Source organism: Protopterus annectens, chromosome 4.part0 (genome assembly GCF_019279795.1).
Source record: "Protopterus annectens isolate FY-2018-M chromosome 4.part0, PAN1.0, whole genome shotgun sequence".
NCBI classification, from domain to species: domain Eukaryota; kingdom Metazoa; phylum Chordata; order Ceratodontiformes; family Protopteridae; genus Protopterus; species Protopterus annectens.
The window spans coordinates 1,166,498,000-1,166,520,052 of record NC_056733.1 but is presented as its reverse complement, the minus strand read 5'-3'; the positions used below and the strand labels follow the sequence as shown (position 1 = coordinate 1,166,520,052).

The 22,053-nt window shown below is 45.8% G+C and overlaps 1 protein-coding gene across 3 annotated transcripts in view; it reads right to left on the bottom strand.

Moving 5' to 3' along the window:
* Positions 1 to 22,053, bottom strand: part of CPEB4 (cytoplasmic polyadenylation element binding protein 4) — a 982,215-nt gene that overhangs the window by 585,903 nt on the left and 374,259 nt on the right. The gene's annotated exons all lie outside the window — the stretch shown is intronic.

Here is a 22,053-nt window from a genome sequence, read left to right as displayed (position 1 = left end):
CAAATCCAACAAAGATGCTGTATACAATGTGGCATTACAGGCAGACTCTAAAGAAGAACCTCAGCAAAAGATAGGAGAATGGAATGCAAAACTGAAGGCACACAGGATGAAACTGAGTACAGATATGACAGTGGTAATGACAGCAAATGGAGTCTATACTCTGTCTTGTTGCCATAATTTGGGAAGAATACAGGAAGCTCGATGGACTGATTTAAATTATACTCTGAACACACCTTTAGTAAGGAGGAGGGATTGGTTCTGAGAGAAACTATCTTTGTGGAAGATGAGATACTGCAGGCAAATAGATAAAGGGTGTAATTCAGAAACCCGTCTAGCTGAGGTGATGGCAATCAAGAAGAGGGTTTTTCCAAGACAGAAATTTTAGGGGACAAGAAGATGCTAGTTCCAAGGGTGGAAGAACCAGAGAAGCTAAAACAAAGTTGATGTCCAGGGAGGGGGGTTGGGGGAGTTCTCTAACCGGGGACCGTAAAAGGGTTGTACCTTGTAAGAATGCTTTGCAGAGCTTATGGGACATATTAGAGCCCAAGTCTCCCACATGGAAATTGGAGATAGCAGCCAGTTGGACCCTAATGGTAGCTACAGCTGCCAGTTTGAATGTTTCAGCCAGGAAATCAAGAATCTTGGGAACAGGAGCAGTGAAGGGATCAATATTTTTCTTTGCCCAATAAGAGAACCTCTTCCATTTGCTAGTGTAAATCTTTCTGGTAGTGGGCTTGAGAAAGGACACCAGGATGTGCTGTACTGCCGGGGGAAATGTTGGGGAGCCTAAGACTGGAAGTGGAGAAACCAAGCTGTCAGCTTGACAGTTTGGAGGGATGGGTGGAGCATGCCCGACTGATGCATCAAGAGGTCCGGAACTGGGTCCAGGATCCAAGACTCCACTTGTAGATGATGGCAGAGAAACAGGAACCATACAGGATGGGGCCAGTAAGGAGCAATGAGGATGAGCTTGCAACCCAATGACTTTGCTTTCTGAAGTACCTTGGGGATCACAGGAAAAGGTGGAAAGGCATAAAGTAGTGGCAGAGGCCATTCGTGAACAAGTGCATCCCTGGGTGACTGCCCCGGTAGGGGGACTAAGGCGAAAGTACAGTTTTGTACCTACCATAAATGTAGATGTTAGAGTGTTCACCCTGCTGCAGTCATCACACTTGGGTTATCCTGCCATTAGGCGGTCCCGCAGTCGGCCAGAGTTCCAAAGTCTTGGTCCTGCGTCAGTTGCTGTCGCTTCCTCCCTGACGTCAGTGTGCCAGGGGTATACAAGAGGCATCCAACGCCATTTTCTTCAGTTTTTCTTGCCCCAGATGTCAGGTGCCCCCAATAGGTAGGCAATACATATTGCTATATAAAAATATACAAGTAAAAATAAAACAATACTTTCAGTCACAAGCAAATACACCACAGAGGTTGTATAGGATAGAAAGGTATGGATAAGTCCAGCTAGTTCAGAGGGGATGGAGGGAGGGTAACCTGGACTGCAACAGGGTGAACACTCTATATGGTAGGTACAAAACTGTACTATGTTCATCGTGTTACCTTGCTGCAGTCATCACACTTGGGTTGAATCCCAAAGCTAAGGATGGGTGGTGGAGTTAAACAGGCTTAGAAGAAGCTAGTAGGCCCTGCAAAACTGCAGTGGCAAAGCCAGCTCTAGTCTTAGAATATAGAGGTAAGTGATGGTGTTTGGTGAAGGTGTGCACTGAACTCCAAGTTGCAGCTTCCAGAACATCCTTGGTTGGCACCCCCCTGAGAAAGGCTGCTGATGTAGCTGTAGCCCTGGTGGAGTGGGGCCTAATGCTAGCAGGTACCCGTTTCCCATGATGCGTGTAGCAGAAACGTATGCAATGTCCTATCCATTTTGAAATGGTCTCTGTTTTGAGAGAGCTTTTCCTTGTGATCCTGCAGCATAGGATACAAAGAGCTGGTCAGAGTTTCTGAAAGCCTTAGTTTTATTCAAGTAGTAACATAATTGTCTGTGAATGTCCAAAGAGTGCAGGAGTCTTTCTCCTTTGTTCTGGTGATTTGGAAAAAAGGTGGGCAAATGAATGGTTTGGTTTAGGGCCACACTGGATACCACCTTTGGCATAAAGGAAGGGTTAGTTCGCAGAGAGACTCTGTCTTGATGAAAAATGAGGAAAGGCTCCACTGCCATTAGTGCCTGTAGCTCTGAGCTTTACCAGAAAGGCTCATCCAGACTCTGCTACACTTTGCTGAGAAGGAAAGGTTAGTTTGCTGCTATTTTTTGTATTACTGTATTGCCTTTCTATATTTTGAATACTGTAGTTTGTTTTCTTTACGTTGTGTTTTGCTTGCATTCTGTTTTAACAGCATATTAAAACTTCAAAAGAGACCACAGCTCTCTCTGTTCTGAGTCAGGCAGACTTTTTTCCCGTCCTCCCACCCATTTAAGTTGTCTTGTTAAATACCACTGTCTTTCTAGTTGCCCGCCTCTTATGTTAATCTGACCATATATCTCATTTCTCTCTACTTTCACTGGCTTATGTGAGTAATCACAAAATCATCACTTTTGAAATCCCACCCCTTCAATTATTTAAATTTATTGGCCATCCTACTGTATTTCATAGTACCAAAATACAAAAGTGACCACCCCTTTCAGTCCATCTTGCTGTTTTAAAAATAGTAACTCTCCACTAAACCTTAACTTTTTAAACGGGTAAAACTCAAGTTACCTACTTTCACATCTAACTTCTCTAGTGCAGACTGCAGAGTGCATTCTTTTCAATCTTACCTTTAAGCATCCCTGTGACTAGCACTTTCTCTAATACCTGCTGGAAAGCAATAGGAAGCCTTAAACTCATACAAACACTGAACTCTCCTTGTTAACAAGGAGAAATTAATAGTAGGCACTAAACAGCCTATAATTGCAAAGTACCTTGCTAAGGAAACAGCTCCTATACTTTACAAAGAAAAAAAAGCCCCAAACCAGGCATGTCCAAGGGTCAGCTTCCAGTGATTTCTCCTGTCCACCTGGTGAATCTGGGCATACTGGGGCAATGCAGCAATTGCCTCATGTACACAGACAACCCTCTCCTCCTACCACCCAACACTACAACCTGTGAGAGATGCACTTACATAGCCAAAATGGAAGCAAAGCTCTCTCCACCCAAGATTGTGCTAAACAGTCAAGAGGAGAAGGTTAACACCCACACTACACCTCAAGCGACACATAGCCCTTCTAAACCCGCACCACCAACACTCACATATAGCAACACTAAATCCACATATGCAGAGGCCCTTAACTAACCTGCCCAAACAACAAAGACCTCTGAAGCTGAAACGCAAACAAACACCAATCACAACCAATGTGTCACATACTTCACAACACCAGTGTGCCACCCAGCAACAGCCCCTAAGGCAAGACAATGTACCTAACACTTTAGTCATAGGTGACTCTATAGTCCGGCACACTGATGTCTCTCTCACCAGGTTGAATAAGGAGAAAATTACAGTCAGCTGCCTGTTGGGTGCCAGGATCCGTCACATAACGCATGCACTCAAGTCACTCCACAACAAGTACAAATATGACTTTGTCATTGTCCATGTTGGAGTGAATGACTTGAGATGTACCTCCCTGGACTACATGAAAAGAGACATGGAAGAGCTCTCGGATCATGTGGCCCAGGCAGGTATGACCCTAGCCCTGAGTAGCATCCTGCCTTCGCCCAGAATGATACCACAATATAAGGATAAAATGACTGACTTCAACAATTGGCTAAGCTTATGGTGTCATTCAAAGGGGATACAGTATCTGTCTGCCTGGGATGACATGAATGACAGACCACGATGCTTTGCCAGAGATGGTCTGCACCTGTCGCCCCTGGGATTCAGGTTACTGGCCAAGGCTCTTGCCACCCCTATAGTGCCTTTTTTAGGCAAACTTCAAAGGACAAAACCACCACCATAACAGGTACAAGCATGCAAAATCTGAAGGTAATGCTACTCAATGCTAGAAGTCTAAACCTCAAAATGCACTCTCTCGAGGCACTCCTAAAAATGGAGAACATCGATATCTGTGCAGTAACTGAGACCTGGTTCAAGGCTCCAGAGAGCACCCCTGCAATACCAGGCTACAACTCTTACCACACTTTCCGCCACCAAACCAGGACCGAAACACTAAAGGTGGAGGAGTGTCAATATTCACACCACCAGGCTAGTTGGCCAACACAATGTGTCTGAAATTCTCCAAGTGCAACTAACACTAGGTAAGACTGCAATCCAAATTGTAGCTTGCTACAGATCCCCCCACCATACCCCAAGATTCTCACTACACCTTTCTAAACATACTGGAAAATATTAAGATAGAACCAAACACCCTAATACTGGGTGATTTTAACTACCCTGCCATTAACTGGGAAAACTACTCATGTCCCAACACCTTTGCAACGGTTCTTGGAATTCATAAATTCCAACACCCTGGATCAACTAATCCATAGTCCCACCAGGGGCTCCAATATCCTAGACCTGGTCATTACCAACATGGGAAATCAATGCTCCATACCTGTGGTCACCCCTCGTTAGTCAGGTCTGACCATAAGCTAATCACCCTTAACATCCACATCCCACCCCACCCCCAGTAAAGAAACCACCATAAAAAAACTTCTCCAAAGCCAACTTCATGCTACTCAAGTCAGAAGTGACAAACTTCATGACACCCATGCAGATGGGAACTGAAAATTCAACTGCTGAATCCTACACTATGGCACTGTACGAGCACATCCACTCATGCATGAATCGTGCCATCCCAAATAGAACCAAAATGCTCTCATCCAAAAAAGGAAGCCAATCTGGTGGTCCCCTGCCATAAACAAACTTTACAACAAAAGGAAGAAACTTTTGCAGAAAAGAGGAAAATCCCAGGATGCAAAAAACTCCCTTACTAGCCTCAGTAAGAAACTGAGATGCCTCAAAATCCTCCAAAGCTAGTTACGAAAATAAAATTGCCAAAGATTCCAAAGACAACCACAAAGCATTCTATAATTATGTCAAGAATCTAAATGGCAATGCTCAGATCTGCTCTGAGCTAAAACAGAATGGCATTAAATATACTGATCCGAAGGATATTGCCAATATCCTGGCAGATATATTCAGTGCCAACTTCACCCCACTCTCACCCCCTAAATGGCCCATCTCAATACCGGAAGATTGCCAAATTCCAGTAATAACGGCCACACAGGTACAAAACGCACTCTCTAAAGCCAAGAATACAGCATCCATGGGACCAGATGACATCCCGGGCTGTGTACTACATGAACTACAATATGAACTGGCACCTCACCTAAGTGTCATGTTTAATCATAGCCTCACCTCAGGTTTCGTGCCCACTGAGTGGCGCAGAGCTACAGTTATCCCAATCCACAAGGGGGATCCACCTTGGATCCCGGAAACTACCGTCCCATCAGTCTGACAAGCCTTATCTGCAAGGCCATGGAGCGTATTATCATGGAACTTATAAAAAGACATTGGCAACCTTCAAACACTGGACCCCACCCAGTTTGGGTTTGTGAAGGGCCGATCTTGTCTCCTGAACCTGATTGACTTCTTTGAATCAGTCTCCAGAGCCATGGACAAGGGTAAGGTGGTCCACACAGCCTATCTAGACCTTGCCAAGGCCTTTGACACCATCCCCCACTCTGGAATCATAGATAAACTTACTAAGTTGGGCATTAATCCCCATGTCACCCAATGGGTTGCTAAATGGCTTACTGATAGAACCCACACTGTAAAAGTAGCCGACTCCAAATCCAGCTCCAGACAAGTGACAAGTGGAGTACCTCCGGGTTCAGTCCTGGGGCCGCTTTTGTTTGGCATCTACTTCTCTGAAGTACAGGTCAACACTAAGGGACTCTGGCTGACAAAGTTTGCAGATGACTGCAAACTGGGAGCCATTACTGAATCCCCAAATGATGTGGATACTCTACAAAAGGGCCTTACAGAAACAGATGCTTGGTGCCAGAGCCATGGGCTCAAGCTCAATGCCAAGAAATGTATTGTTATCCCCTTTGGGAAAAAACATGTATCCATGAATTACCATATAGGTGGCAGTATACTAAACACAGAAAGTGTGACAAGAGACTTAGGGACACAGGTGGACACTGGTCTCACCTTCGATAACCACATCGCCACAACAGTCAGGAAATCCTACTATGTGGCACACCTCATCATGAAGGGCTTTTCATCCAGAAAAAAGGAGGTCATTGTCCCACTGTACTCATCCCTCATTAGACCCATTATAGAATACAACGCTAGAATACAACGCCCCATTTGGTATGTACCTCTCAAGACATCTGCAACAACTGGAAAGGCATCAGAAATACCTCACTAAAAGAATCACAGGCCTAAAGCAGATGCCCTACGCGGACCGCCTTAAAAAACTCCAGCTATACTCTGTCGCATATCGTCTACTCAGAGGCGATCTCTGCTTAACATACAAGGCCATGTCAAACCCAGAGCTGTTGGACATGCTACACTTAAAGAAATCCCAATCCCTCAGAGCTACACACTCCAGGGATCTAAACCTTGTCATCACAATAAACAAAACATGTTGGAGGGATAGGTTCCTGACCCAGAGACTCCCCAGACTCTGGAATAGATTGCCCATACATGTCAAGCAGAGTGCCTCTTTGGACCTCTTCAAGAGGAACCTTGACGATTGGATGGGAGAAAGGAAATTCACCCCAGGGATCACGTCAGTCGCCCTGCTAGACAGGGGTCCAGGAAAGTAAATAATGTGGGAAGAAATAGCCAGGGAATTGTTATGGCTAGGCTTGTATAGGCCCTAGGGCTGATAGCCTAGTACCAACCAATGAGACTCTTCTAGCTGAAGTTTTTGCTAGCAGCAGGGCAGTTTTCCATGAAAGAAACTTTAAATCAGCTGAGAAAGCTGGTTCAAAGGGTGGCAGTGTAAGTTTTTCCAGAACAAAGTTGAGATCCCTAGTAGGTGTTGGTGCTCTCCTGGGCGGTCTTATGCTCTTAGCCCCTCTGAGGTACTGTCTTAGGAGTGGACGTGAAAATAAAGGAGAATCCGTGTTGTAATGAGCTGAAATTGCTGAGGCGTGGATCTTAATAGATGAAAAGGAAAGTCTTTTGTGCAACATCTCAGTTAAATATTGTAGAATCTGAGGAATGTTTGGATCAAGGGGATTTTGGCCTTTAGCCTGGTTCCAGGCGCAAAATCTTTTCCATTTGTCTGAAAAGGTTTTCCTGGTGCTGGGCCTCCTGGCCTCCAGAATGACATCCATAACAGCTTTGGATAGAGGTGTTGGTTGATTGTTTAGGTTATTTGTCATGCAGCCAGGTTTAAAGTCTTGAGCTGGCTGTGTAGAATTTGATTGTCTCGCTGGGTGAGCAGGTGAGGAATTTGTGATAAAATACATGGTGGGCCGTGGGCCATGTTCTTTAGAATTGGATACCAGTGTTGGCATGGCCAGTCTGGTGCAATGAGTATCATTTGTGGCCTCTCTAATCTGACTTTCACCAGCACCTTTGCTACAAGAGGCAGTGGAGAAAAGGCATACACTGTTAATGTTTTCCAACTGAATGAGAGGGCGTCCACTTTCCAAGCTTGTGGGTGGAATGTCCTTGTACAAAATTTTTGAAGTTGGTAGTTTTGGGGGTTGGCAAACAGATTATGTCTGGGCATCCCCATTTTTGAGTTATCATTGCAAATACTTGTGGATCCAGTTTCCACTCGTGGGGATCCATGATGTTTCTGCTTAGGTCATCTGCCAATGTGTTTTTCTTTCCTGGCAGGAATTGTGCTTGTAGTTGAACTTGGTAAGACCGTGCTGTGTTCCACAAGGTCATTGCTTGTCTGCAGAGGGAGTAGGAATGTGTGCCCCCTTGCTTGTTGATGTACCACATTACTGTGGTATTGTCCATCTTTATTATTAGTTGTCCTGGGTGTAAGAGGTCCTTGAAAGCTGTTAGGGCATTCTGTACTGCTAGCATTTCCTTTTGATTGATACACAGATGCCTTTGATCTGTAGTCCATTTGCCCTGAATGCACTGTCCTGCCATGTGTGCTCCCCAGGCATAGTTGATGCATCTGTTGTCATAGTCTGCCTGGCTGTGGGTAATGTGAAAGGCTGACCCTTGTTGAGGTGACATGCCTGTGCCCACCATAGAAACTCCTGTTGAAGGCAGGGAATGAGTGGTATCATTGTTTCCAAGCTGTGGCTGTGCTGAGTCCATATGCTTTTCAGGTACCATTGTAATTTCCTCATATGCAGTTTTGCAAATGGTATTAGTAGTATGCAAGATGCCATGAATCCCAAGGCCTGCAGAATTTTTCTTGCAGGGAGTTGGGTCTTTGTTGCCATTATTTTGAAGTATTGAGTCGGCTGCTGTTGCTTGTCTGGCGCGAGATAAGCCATCTGGGCCATTGTATTCAAGCTGGCACCCAGGAATATTATGTTTTGTGAGGGCACTACTTTTGATTTCTTTTCATTTACTGTGTACCCTAGGCAACTTAGAAGGTGTTTGACAAATGCCAGATGTTTTAAAAGAATGTCCTTGCTTTCTGCTTGAATAAGGCAGTCATCCAGGTATGAGTATATTTGAATTCCTCTTTGTCTGCAGTATGTAATTACTGGTGCCAGGCATTTTGTGAAGACCCTGGGCGCAGTAGATAAGCCAAAGGGCAGTGCAGAGAATTGATAATGGGTTGAACCTGCAATGAAGCGGAGGTATCTTCTGCAATTTTGTCTGATAGGGACATGCAGGTATGCCTCCTTGAGATCCAATGTTACTAGCCAAGCCTTCTTGCCCAGCATGGGAAGAAGCTGCTGTAGTGTTAGCATCTTGAATTTTGGTACTTGCAGATAGGTGTTCAGAACTGAAAGATCCAGAATGGGTCTCCATGCTTTGTCCTTTCTGGGGACTAGAAAGAGTCTTGAGTAAAATCCTTGTCCTTGCTCCTGTGTAGGTACCTGTTGAATGGCTCTCATGTCCATGAGAGCTGCAATTTCTTTTTGTGCCTCTGCCCATTGATTTGGTGGCAGGTTTGGCATTCCTTTTATCCTTGGCAAGGTATGAAAGTGGAATCTGTATCCTTGTGAGACAATGTTTAGGACCCATTTGTCTTTTGTGATGATGTGCCAGTTGTCTGCAAAAAGTGCTAATTTTCCTCCCAAGGGAGCTGCCAAGAGAGATTTGCTTGGTAGTTGGAGGGTTGAGTCATTGTGTTTGTCTTCTGCTAGCTTGGGGCCTGTCTTCACCTCCTTTCTGGGTTGTGGCATCCCATTGGCTAGGTTTGTAAGGGCCTTGTGACTGACCTCTGCCCCTTGGGCATCTGTATTTGCCCCTCTGTGATCTGTCAGAAGCTGGAAAGGACCAGTTTTTTGTTGGCCAATTTCTGCTGAAACGAGGGGGTTGTACCTGTAAAAAATTCTTGACCGTCTGCACAGACTTTGCCTTATCCTCCATTTTCTTTAAAACCTCTTCTTCTTTGACACCAAATAAGACATCCTACTGTAAAGGTGCATCCAATAATTTTGCTTTAACATGATCAGGTAGGGTTTGTTCTTTTAACCAAGCATGTCTGCGTATGACAGACCCAGTAACAGCTGCTCTACAGGAAGCTTCCAATGAATCAAATCCACATTGTAAAGTATGTTTGCCCACCTGTTCAGCTGCATGCAACAGATCCTGCATTTCCTTGAATTCAGCCTGTTCAGAATGTGTGCTCAGTTTTTGTTTTAATTGAGACATTAGGAATTGCTGATATTTCAGCATGTGAAACTGACAATTTAATGCTCTCATAGCCAGAGTAGCTGAGGTGTATATCTTCTTTCCCCATCTATATAGGGCTCTGGAATCCCTTTCAGAGGGTACAGGATTTTTAGCCATAGAAGCTTTTGCCTTTTGGGACCCTGGGAAATTGTTTCTGGGTCAGCCAGAGGGCTTTTATAAAGGAATTTGTGAGTGTCAGGTACTCTGTAATATCTGTCTGGTTTGGCTGCAGCAGAAGATAGGGAGTCTGGATTTAGACTAGACTAAGTAAACATCATCCACAATATCTAAAACTGGAGGGATAGCAAGTGGTCTATGCTGGGGTAGTAGAAGAAACTCTCGGAGCCTTTTCTTAGAATCAGAGTAGTCCTGGCCTTCCCAGTGGAAATGTTCCCTGATGGTATGTAAAGTTTCCCCAAAGGAGTAGTCTTCAGGGGGAGATGATGAGGGAATAGAGTCTTCAGCATCAGAATCTTCATAAGGGGGAAAAGCGTAATCCTGTTCCTCAGAAGAATCTGAGGAAATAGAAACCTGGTCAGAGGAAGCATAGTCCTCCTCTTGTCTTGGCCTTTTATCAGGAGGGGGATGGGAACCCCCGATTGGGGAAATCAAATCTTCAGCCATCTTAAGCATCTGTTTCTTAGGCATGGGGCCTTGAACAGGAGACTGATGTACAGTCTTTTTTGGTTTTAATGGAGTTTTTAGCTTAGCAGAAGATTTAATGGCGAGTGTAGTCGGTCTGACGACACCTTCTGAAACCGAAGGCATTTCTACTGCACTGGGATCACCTTCTGCTCCGGTGTCGGAAGAGCCTAAAGAAGATGGTTGCGACAGCCTAGTACACTCAGCTTGAGAATCGAAAGCTGTCTGGGGTTCCATTTCCGCGGTCGTCAGGGGCTGCGTAGGCGCATCACAGAAAACTGGAGAACCGGTGACAGGCCCAGCAGAGGCCTCGGAGTCTGGCTTGGATCTAGGCTGCCTGTCCTTATCCTTGCGTTTTTCTATGCATGCCGGTCGTCAGCTGCTCCGACGGCATGATATAATTAAATTTCCTACCAAAGTAATGTCGTGTGAAGTCAAAACGGCGTTTGATAGTTCGTTTATTAAACCTAGCACAAAACCGACAACCTGTGACGTCGTGGTCTGGGCCTAGGCAAGGAATACAATAAGAATGGAAGTCCTTATGAGGTATTTGCTTCCCACAAGAAATGCAATTGTTAACTTTTTCTGACATCGGACCGAGGAAAGAAAAGTTTCCCCAACGGGGTACTTAGCTTTATTGAAGACTTCGGACTGAAATTCGATTAGAAAATCTCAGGTGTCGGCCGACCGGCACTTGTGAACTGCTTCTGCTTCGGGCACTGCACGGCAAGAAAGGCTGAAGAAAATGGCGTTGGATGCCTCTTATATACCCCTGGCACACTGACGTCAGGGAGGAAGCGACAGCAACCGATGCCGGACCAAGACTTTCGAACTCTGGCCAACTGCGGGACCACCGGACGGCAGGATAACCCTAGTGTGATGACTGCAGCAGGGTAACACGATCAACATCTAGCTGCTGCATTTGTTGAGGGGAATGGCAAAAAAATTGTAGCAAGGTTGGCCCCATTTCCGAAAAATCAAGTCTGCATCTTCTTGCTTCAAGGACCACTCTTGAGGCATGAGGATAGCCCTGCTGAGCCTGTCCGCTATCATGGTGGATTTTCCAAGAATGTGCGTCGCAAACAGAAAACGTTGGGAAGACGTCGCCCATTGCCATACTCAAAAGGCCTCCAGACACGAGGGGTAACATCTGGTCCCGCCTTGTTTGTTGATGTACCATACCACTGACATATTGTCTGTCTGAACTGCAATAGTTCCAGTAGGTAGAGAGTCTTGAAGTGCTCGCAACGCCAGAAGCACCGCTCTCATCTCTAATCTCTAGAACACTGATGTGCAAGTGGTACTTGTGTGGCTGCCACACTCCTTGGACAGTCTGTCCCAGATAATGCCCCCCCACCCTATCTGGGAGGCGTCTGTGGTCACTGTGGCTACTGGATGGGGGTCTAGAAAGGGTCTACCCAGAGTTACGTGAGGGGAGACAAGCCACCATACTAAGTCCTTTTTGCAGGACTCCGTGATTGAGATCATATGCGACACTGGTAAATCCTGGAACGACCACTGAGTGAAAAGAAGCCACTGCAGAATCTTCATGTGGAAGTGAGCCATAGGGACTAGAGTAATTACTGCAGCCATTGAGCCCAAGACTTTCAATACCTCTCTTGCCTGAACAGTCTTCTTTTTTATGAGGAATGAAACTTGCTGACGAATGGTTGACACCCTGTCTTGAGGGAGCTTTGCTATCATAGCTCTTGAATCTAGGTCTGCCCCTATGAAGGTAATACACTGACAAGGCAGACTTTTCATAGTTTATGGTGATGCCTAGCTGTGAACAGGTTTTAATTGTGCAGTAACATGCTTTGATCAGTTGATGCTCGATGGTAGCAGTGAGGAGCCAGTCATCTAGATATGGAAACACCTGGAATCCAAGACATCTCCGGTGAGCCGTGACCACTGCCACACACTTGGTGAACACCCTGGGGGCTGTGGTGAGACCAAAGGGCAGAGCTCTGAACTGATCATGACTGTCTCCAAGCCCGAAGAATGGGAATCTACTGGATTGCCTGTCCATTTTTATGTGGTAGTACGCATCCTGGAGATTGACGGAGCACATCCAATTGTCCTGACCCCAAAAAGGGAAGAATGGACTGCAGTGTTACCAAATGGAACTTTGCTTTTTTTACTGATTTGTTTAGCTTGCTGTGATCCAAGATGGGTATCAAGTCCCCTGTCTTTTCTGGAACTAAAAAGAGCCTTGAGTAAGTTCCGGATTCAATTTGGTCTGCGGGGACTCCTTGGATGGCTCTTTTTTCTAGCAACCTTTGTACATCTAGGTTTGCTTGATCCCAAAGACTGGATGAAATGTCTGGGATTGACCAGTTTGTTCTTGAGGGGGGTAACTGGGAGAAGGGAATTTTGTAACCCCTGGATATTATTGGCAGTACCCATGCACCTTTCGTAATAGTTTGTCAGGCTGTTGGGTAAATGATACTCTGCCCCCGACTGCCTCCAGAGGTGGACAGCCAGTCCTCCCTTCAGGAGTGCTGGAAGGGCCTAGCAGACAATGTATCTCTGTGGCCCTGCTGTTGTGGACCCCCCCCTCTGCCGCGAAGGTGGCGTCTTCCATTATTGTTTCCCACTCTGGCCCTGGGGAAAAGTTCTCCACGTGTGTCAGGCAAAGCTCCCTGGGATTTTCAAAACCACATTTTCCCACTCTTCTGACCTTTAGGGTAGGGTTTAGATGGAGTGGAAAAAAGGACTCCCATGGCAGAGAGCCTTGCCATCCTTCTCACACCTGGTGAGAGTCTCTTTTACCTGATGCTCAAACAAGGACAAGCCATCAAAAGGGGTATTGGTAAAGGAGGACTTGAAGGGTTCCGCAAATTAACAAAGGCGCATCCAGGAGCATCTCCGCATAGCAACTCCAGTACCGGTTGCCCTACTCGCTGCATCTGCCGCATAAGAAATGAGCCTCATGGAGAAGGTAACCACTGAAGTCAAGGTCGCAAGTTGGGAAGCCGCCCTGTTCGCAACTCCCTCAGGTGTAGGATCCTGCAGGGTATCTCCCAACTCCTTTAGGAGATCCCTCTGAAGTCACGTGAAGTGTGACAAATAATTCAGCGACATGAGAGTAAAGGTCGCTGAAAAGAAGATATGCTTCCCATACTTGTCCATCGTACGGGACTCCTTGTTCGACAGATGAAGTTTCTGCAAGTTCCCTCTTAGTAGCTGCTGCCATCACAATAGCATCAACAGGAACCCCTTTGGAAAGAAAGGACTTGTCTTCGGGGCAGTTACAAATGTATTTAGTCTCCGCGGAACCAGTTCCACGGTCTCTGGAATGCTCCACGCCTTTTGAATCACTACAGACAAAAGTGTGTCAAAAGGCGGAGACACCCAAGAGGTGGAGGGTCGGGAAACAAATGCATCCAGGTAGACAGACTTTGCCCTCAGAAGGGACTTGGTACTTCCAGCCACCACTCTAAGGATTTCCGAGATGTCTGAAAAGGAGACATTCTCAGAGGGGGACCGTGGGGACCCTTCCGATTCATCCAAGTCTGTGTATAAAGTGATGGACTCAGGGGAGTCCAGATGCTTCCTCTTACATTTTTTTCTTCCAATGGACCTCCTCCGAATGTTCGGGGGAGGTTTTGGAAGAAGTAGGGTCACACAATGGGGGCAGCCTAGGGCACAGGTTCCCTACGCTTGGAGGCAGGAGAATGGTCAAAGGCAAGCACAGGCACCGAGGGAGAAGAAGCCGATGGATCAGAGGGTGCCTGTCTTTGACCCTTCTCCTCCCTCCATGCGTAGGCACAAGCACTGAGGGAGAAGAAGCCGATGGAGCAGAGGGTGGAGTGGTCTCAGGGGACAGCATACTCATTGCATCGAAGATGCCACGGTCCTGAGCTGAAGGAACCTCCGACTTCCAAGAGCCTGGAGATCTCCTGCGAACCAAGAGGGATGGCTCTGAGGCTGATGTGGGAGCCGAGCTCACCAGCGCCGAAGCTCCGAGAGGGAGAGAAGGGTCAGACAAGGGTTCAAGGCCACTTCCCCCCTCGGAGCAGACGAGAGAGCTTCGGCGCCCGTATCCCTCAATGGACTGAGATATCGAGGAGACTGGAGCGGGAGTCTGAACAGATAAAGGAGAAGTAACCGGAGCCAATGGATCCACCACCACGACGTCCATACACTCCGGCTCAGAGCTCGAGAGAGTCGAAGAAGGAACCGAAAGGGAAGCTGGATGGGCCGAAGGAGCCAATTCCTTATGGGCTGGGCTCAATAGCAATTTGGCAAGTGCCTGTGACTTGAGGAGCCTGATAACCACTCTTTCCACATCATGATCCGAAAGCCTGGAGGACTGAGAGGAGTGAGAAGAGGACCGGTGACTGCCTGCCACAGACTACAACAAAGGAGATGGTGGAGCAGAGTGCACCTGCTCCAAAGAGGGAGACCTGGATCTTTTATGGGCCCGGACTGGCTCCGAAGACACTGATGGAGCCGCCAGACAGTTTTGTTGGAGCAGACACTGGGAACCGACTGAGCCAAAGATTTGACAGTAGATTTTGGTTGTTCTGAAAAGTACAGTTTTGTACCTACCATAAATGTAGATGTTCGAGGATCCACATTGCTGCAGTCCTAACTATTGGGTAGTCCGCTGTCCAGTCGGCCCGAATACCAAAGTATATGGCTGACGTCGGTCACGGCGCATTAGACTGACGTCAGTACGTCAGGGTACTAATGCGCATGACCGACGCCATATCCTCAGTCTTTTCTTGCCCCAGATGTCAGAAGACCCTAAAAAGACAAGGCCAAAACCAAAAACACCAAACATACCTGCACCAAAAATATATACAATATATACAAAGGTACCAGAATATAATCTCACCTACAGAACCACCCCTAAACACAGAGGGGCAGGAGGGAGGGTAAATTGGACTGCAGCAATGTGGATCCTCGAACATCTACATTTATGGTAGGTACAAAACTGTACTATGTTCTTCATTCCACATTGCTGCAGTCCTAACTATTGGGTAGAATCCCAAAGCAGAGGTAAGGGAGGCTGGCAAATCATAAGGAAGCAGGAGCTGATAACATGCCTTGCAAAATAGCTGTGGCAAAACCAGCCCTAGACTTAGAGTAGAGAGGAAGGTGGTAATGCTTAGAGAAAGTATGCACTGAACTCCAAGTAGCTGCCTCCAAAATATCCTTAGTTGCCACCCCCCTTAGAAATGCTGTTGAAGTGGCAGTAGCCCTAGTGGAATGAGGCCTAATCCCAGCTGGAATCTCCTTGCCATGATGGGAATAACAAAATGCAATGCAAAACCCAATCCACCTAGAAATAGTTTGTTTTGACACAGGCTTGCCCTGCGAACTCAAAGCAAAAGAAACAAACAACTGCTGAGACTGCCTAAAATCCTTAGTCCTGCTTAAATAACGTAATTGCCTGTGTACATCTAAAGTGTGCAAAATCTTTTCCCCTTTATTTTGGGGATCTGCATAAAAAGTAGGCAAATGAATAGTTTGGTTTAAAGCCACACTAGAAACCACCTTAGGCATAAAGGAAGGATTAGTACGTAATGATACCCTATCCTTATGAAAATCAAAAAGGCTCAACCGCCATAAGGGCCTGCAACTCAGAAACCCTTCTAGCAGAAGTAATGGCCAACAAAAAAGCAGTCTTCCATGACAAGTATTTCAGTTCAGCAGTAGCCGCAGGCTCAAAAGGTTGTAGAGTAAGTTTCTCCAACACAAAATTGAGGTCCCAAGCAGGAGTAGGAGCTCTACGTGAGGGTCTTATATTCTTTGCCCCTCTAAGAAATTGCTTGAACAAAGGATGTGAAAACAATGGTGGGTCACAATCATAGTGAGCTGAAATTGCTGCAGCATGAATCTTAATAGAAGAGAAAGACAAACCTTTGTCCAATAACTCAGTAAGATATTGAAGAGCCACACTCAAATTAGGCTCAGAAATCTCCAAATTCTTTGCTGCAGTCCAAAATAAAAATCTCTTCCATTTTTCTGCACACTTTCCTTGTACTAGGTCTTCTGGCTTCCATAATCACATTTAAAACTTGTTGAGGAAGCTGAGACCTGCTGTCTTTCAAAACAGAATATGCCAGGCTGTTAGATGAAGAGAGTGAAGCTTGACATTGAGCAGACGACCGTCCCTCTGAGACAACAGGTGTGGAATCAAGGGTAAAGGCCATGGAGGCTTCCTTACCAGACTCCTCAGTAATGGGTACCAGTGCTGCCGAGGCCAATCTGGAGCTATTAAAATCATCCTTGGCTTGTCTTGTCTGACCTTTAGAAGCACCTTTGGGAGAAGAGGCAGAGGTGGAAAAGCATACACATGAAGATTTTTCCAACTGAAAGAAAGAGCATCCACTTTCCAAGCTGTGTGATGAAATCCCTTCGTGCAAAACTTTGGCAGCTGGTGGTTTAGTGGAGAAGCGAACAGATCTATGTCTGGAGTTCCCCATGACACTGTCAATTTTGAAATACATGAAGATCCAGTTTCCACTGTGGGGATCCATGATTTGTCTGCTTAACACATCTGCTAAGGAGTTCTGTGCTCCGGCAGAAACCTTGCCTGAAGAGTTAGTTGCAAACTGAGCGCAGTCTCCCATAAAATCATTGCTTGTCTGCACAATGGGTAAGAATGTGTTCCCCTTGTTTGTTCATGTACCACATGACAGTTGTGTTGTCTGTTAGAATCAACACCTGCCCTGGAAGAAGTAACTCCTTGAAAGCCATTAATGCAAACTGGATTGCTAACATCTCTTTCATGTTGATATGTAGATGCTGTAGTCTGGCAGGCCACTTGTCTTGTATCCACTTTCCATTTAGATGAGCTCCCAAGCAATATCTGAGGCATCTGTCGTTAGAATCTGACTTGCCTCTGGCCGGGTCACAGAGAGTCCCTTGTTTAGGTGACATTCCTGAGCCCACCACAAAAATTCCTTTTGAATGCAAGGTATTATTTGAATGACAGTGTCCAAATCCTGGCAGTGCTGTGTCCACAGATTTTTGAGATACCATTGTAGCTTCCTCATATGCAGTTTGGCATTGGGAAGCACCAGAATACAAGATGCCATGAACCCTAAGGCTTGAAGGACTGTCCTTGCAGTCAGCCCGGACTGAAGAGATAGTTGATGGAAGTAACTGGAAAGATTCTTTTGTTTGTCCGGGGTTAAAAAGCCATCTGGGCTGCTGTATTCAGCCTCACACCCAGAAAGCACATGTCTTGAGAGGGTACTAGACTGGACTTTATTTCGCTCACAGAATACCCTAGGCATCTTAGCACTGCTATGACATATTCCAAATGCTGTAGAAGGTCTTCCTTTTCTTGAGCCAGAATCAGGCAGTCGTCCAAGTAAGGATAGATTTGAATTCCTTTTAGCCTGAAGTAAGCTATCACTGGAGCCAGAACCTTTGTGAATACTCTGGGCAGTAGATAAGCCAAAGGGCAATGCAGAGAACTGATAATGAGAATTTCCAGCTCGAAACGCAGATACTTCCTGCAACTTAGTCTTATTGGCACATGAAGGTAAGCTTCCTTGAGATCTAAAGTTACCATCCAGTGATCTTTGCCCAGCAGAGGTAAAAGTTGTTGTAACGTCAACATTTTGAACTTGGGAATGTCCAGATAAGTGTTGAGGATAGATAAATCCAAAATTGGTCTCCACGTGTTCCCCTTTTTGGTACTAGGAACAGGCGAGAATAAAATCCTAGGCCCCTTTCTGGCACAGGAACTGACTGAATAGCCCCTATTTGGAGCAACAGAGAAATTTGCTTGTGAGCCTCTGTTCTTTGTAGAGGAGGAATGTCTGGCATGCCTATGAAAGGAGGCAAGGTATGGAAATAAAACCTGTAACCGTGGTGAATGATATCCAGAACCCATCTGTCTTGGGTAATTAAATCCCAATTTTCTTTGAAAAGAGACAGCCTTCCTCCCAAAGGTGCTGCCAGGCGAGAATGTACTGGCAGCTGAAAAGGCAGGTCATTGGGTCTGCTTACGAAAGGACTGACCCCTGCCCTCACCAGAAGTCTGAGCAGGTGAACTCCCTGTCCTAGGTCTAAAAGAACCTTGAGCTCTGCTTCTACCACGTCTAGACCTACCCCTAGACTGGGAATCATAAGCAGGATAAGTCCACCCCTTAGTAGGCCAATTTCTACTAAACTTGGAGGCTGCACCTGCAAAAATCCTTAACAGTTTGCATAGACTTAGCCTTGTCCTCCATTTTCTTTAAAACTGCTTCCACAGGCGAACCAAACAACACATCAGACTGTAAAGGAGCATCCAAAATCCTTGTCTTAACATGCTCAGCTAAGTTCTGATCCCTCAACCAGGCGTGCTACGAAGAACAGAACCAGTGGCAGCCACCCTCGAGGAGGCCTGCACAGCATCAAAACCACACTGCAAGGAATGCTTACCCACCTGTTCAGAAACATGAACTAAATCCTGCAATTCTTTACACTCAATACCTTCAGCCAGAGCATCCACCTTAGACTTCAATTGTGAAAGGAGATAATTCTGATATTTTAACATATGAAACTGACAATTCAACGCCTCATGGCTAAAGTGGAAGAAGTATACACTTTCTTTCCCCATCTATCCAAAGCCCTTGCCTCTTTATCAGGAGGAACAGGATTTTTAACCACAGAAGCCTTCACACCTTTAGGCCCCTGAGAGACAGTTTCTGGGTCTGCCCTAGGACTCTTAAAAGATACTTATGGGCTTCAGGCACCCTATAGTACCTATCCGGTTTAACTGGGGCAGGAGGCAAAGAGTCAGGATTCAGGGAAGCCTCTGCAAAAACATCTTCTACCACATTCAGAACAGGAGGTATAGCTAAAGGCCTATGCTGGGGTAAAACAAGAATTCTCTAAGCCTCTTCCTGGAATCAGAGAAATCTTGACCTTCCCATTTAAAATGCTCCCTCATGGAATGCAGAGTCTCTGAAAATGAAAAATCCTCAGGAGGCGAAGCTGAAGGAGTAGAATCATCCACATCAGAATCAGAATAAGGAGGATACTCCTGCAAGTCTTCAGAAGACTCAGAAGCCTCCGAACATTGCTCAAAACTCTCAAACTCAGGTTCCACCCTAGGCCTCTTATCAGGAGGGGGCATAGAACCTCTAATCATTGTAATCAAATCCTCTGCCATTTTTAGCATATGCTTCTTAGGCAAAGACCCTGAAACACTCGGAGAAACCCCCACTGAAGCTAAAGTAGGCCTGCCTCTTAAAGAAGCCTTAGAAACAGAAGGCGAGGCCCTAACCACCTTAGGAAGAGAAGGAAGAACAGCCACCTGAGAAGCCCCTTCAGGCTGGCCTACTTCCTGAGAGGATACATCCTGTAACAGTAAAGTTTCTCCCTGAGACTCCAAAGAAACTCCTGGCAGAACCTCCGCTCCACTGAGCCTTCTAAAGAACCGACGTCCGGGACTGTCGGTTCTTCCACTCTAGGCTTCCCTGCTTTGTCCTTGCGCTTTTTGGCTGAAGCGGGCGTCGGAGCATCCGACGGCATGTTATAATTACAACGCTTCCCAAACACTAACCTGGCACAGTCTAACCTTCTCTTAATAGTGCGTTTGTTAAACCTAGCACAAGAGCGGCATCCAACAACGTCGTGCTCAGGCCCTAAACAAGGTATACACAAAGTATGGTAATCCCTATGAGGTATCTGTTTCCCACAAGAAATACAGTTATTCACTTTTTCTGACATCCGGTTAAATACTGAGGCAAGAAAAAACCAAAATATTCCCCAACGGGGTACTTAGCCAACTTTGATTCGGTCTGAAACTCTGACTTCAGAAACTTTCAGAACGCCAACCTGCACTCGCAAAAACTGCTTCTGCATCGGACCATGCGGCAAAAAAGACTGAGGATATGACGTCGGTCATGCGCATTAGTACCCTGACGTACTGACGTCAGTCTAATGCGCCGTGACCGACGTCAGCCATATACTTTGGTATTCGGGCCGACTGGACAGCGGACTACCCAATAGTTAGGACTGCAGCAATGTGGAATGAAGAACATCTGGAAGCATTGAGGATGGTTTAGGAGATTTGTCAGACTGTTTAGCTAGCTGAGGAACCAGAGAAGGGATTCTGAGGGTTCCTTCAAAAGGCCACGCAGAATCAGTTTATTTTTTTGGGGAGAGCCTCCAAGTAAAACAGCGACTGCCCCAATAGGAGAGCCTCTAACTTAAATGGCTACTCCAACAGAAAGTGAGGAAAGAAGAGAAGAACCCTCTAAGTTAAACGGGCTCAAGGGGAAAGCAAAGCCTAAGAAAAAACGACGGCCAAGAACAACCAAGAAACAACAGCTGTGGAAGGTCAGAAGGTTGTTTTGTCTAAACAAGGACTAAAATAGACACCAACATGGTAATAAACTGCTAATAATCCTAATAAAAAAGACAGGAAAATACGAAAAAACTAAATACTTAGCCTGAGCCAGTAGTAGCAATCTCGACGCTGCAAGTGGCAAACGAGATCTGGGTTGTTAACGCTAGGCATGTTGGGATAGGGGTTAGCCTCGAGCCAGTATAAGCTCTCAAGCTATAGTAAATGGCCGAGTCAGAGCCAAGGATCGGCTCCAAACCCAACCAGCAAGAACGAAGGCGAGATGAGGACAACATAACATCAAGCCTTCAGGTTTAGACTCATAACGAGAAGAGAAGTACAACTAATGGCAAGGATCCAATGGTTCAGAGTCCGATTCAGAGGAAGAATGCTCTTCAGATTAGTAGAGGATGTAGATGCAAGAAAAAAAAAAAAAAAAAAAAAAAAGCTATGGGGGCTTCAAAGCCAAAAATGCTCTGAAAATCCCCTGAGAAAAGTCCTGCCATTCCCACTGAGGATCTCTGGGAACAGGTGAAGTTGGAGAAGAAAGCAGTTTTGTCTTTCCCATTTTCTTTTTTGGGGTTTCTGAAGAAGCCATGTATGAACCCAGATGCACTTCCAAAAGAACCAGGGATGTCCTCATGTACCATTATCTGAGGTAACACTGTCGGCTTCCTCAGAAATAACAAGTCTGGGTTCACACATCATGACCTTACCAGACATCAGACTATTCAGATGGGATGAGCCAAAAGGCTGCTTCATGTCAGAATCCAACAGACACGCAACAATGGGAACAAGCCCAGAGGTTAGACAGTCTGTGGGCTTAACAGATTTATTCAATTCAGACTAGAAGAAAGAAGCAAAAAACAAAGCATCTTCACTCTGTTTTTTGGTTTTCTTTTTAGGTTGTGAAGGTATTTCAGAGAGGTGAGCTTTGAATGATTATGGCTCAGGTTAGACTGTTAAGTGCTCATTTTCTAACTAGATAGCTACCATACAGATTACTACTGCGGGTTTTGGAACAAAAGGCTGGCAAATAGAGCAATTTTTGGAGTTAACATCAGGTCCTACGCAGAAAATACACTGGGTATGCCTACCTTTATACAGAATCTGCCTCCCACACTAGCATTTGCCTCTCTTAGGTGACATGAACAAAATTCACAAGTTAAAATTTCAAAAATGATGAAAGATCTCCAATGGGGTAGTTAGCGTTCCCTCTTGAAGGCAACCAGATGTTTTTGTACAGCTGACAGACTGGGCTTGAAAAGAAGCCTTGCTTCCCAGAGTGGTGGCAAGAAAGTTCTGAGGATTTTCATGCTCGTATGTGTCTTAAGTGC